Source organism: Arachis ipaensis, chromosome B04, assembly GCF_000816755.2.
Source record: "Arachis ipaensis cultivar K30076 chromosome B04, Araip1.1, whole genome shotgun sequence".
NCBI classification, from domain to species: Eukaryota; Viridiplantae; Streptophyta; class Magnoliopsida; order Fabales; family Fabaceae; genus Arachis; species Arachis ipaensis.
This window is the reverse complement of record NC_029788.2, coordinates 6665212-6665827: the sequence shown is the minus strand read 5'-3', so window position 1 is coordinate 6665827 and position 616 is coordinate 6665212.

Here is a 616-nt window from a genome sequence, read left to right as displayed (position 1 = left end):
AAATAAAAATAAAAAATAGTGTAAATATTTATCTTCATTATTATTTGCAAGTAATATTTTTTTCAAATTTATTCTTATAATTTGTTAAACAACAATTATCACTATTAATAAATAAATTAAATTAGCATATACATATTACATAACTAACTGACTAATTTACTAATTTTATATATATACTTTATATTTTTCTTTTCATGAATTTTTTCCATTTCAATCCATACACTTCAAACTATATGTATAATGTATCATTGTAAATCAAAATAAAAGTTGTTTCTAATTAGCGCGTTAAAATAAATGTAAAAGTTGTTTCTCTTCCAATATCCTTATCCTAAATACATGTCAGCAATTTTTTTTAATCGTATACAAATGCAAGATAGGCTGAAACTTATAAAATTTTATATTATAACGAGGGCTTCCCTGTTATTATTTTTTTTGGGTTCATTTTTAAGGAAGGGTGATGATAATTCTACCGTTAAAATTACTTATATTTTACATATATTTTAAATTTTAAAGTGAAAAAATAAAATGAATAAAATTTGAAGAAAGTTCATAATTAATTTAAAGATACTAATAGTTGCACACTTAAATAGGTGTACAATTAATACATGTCCATTCG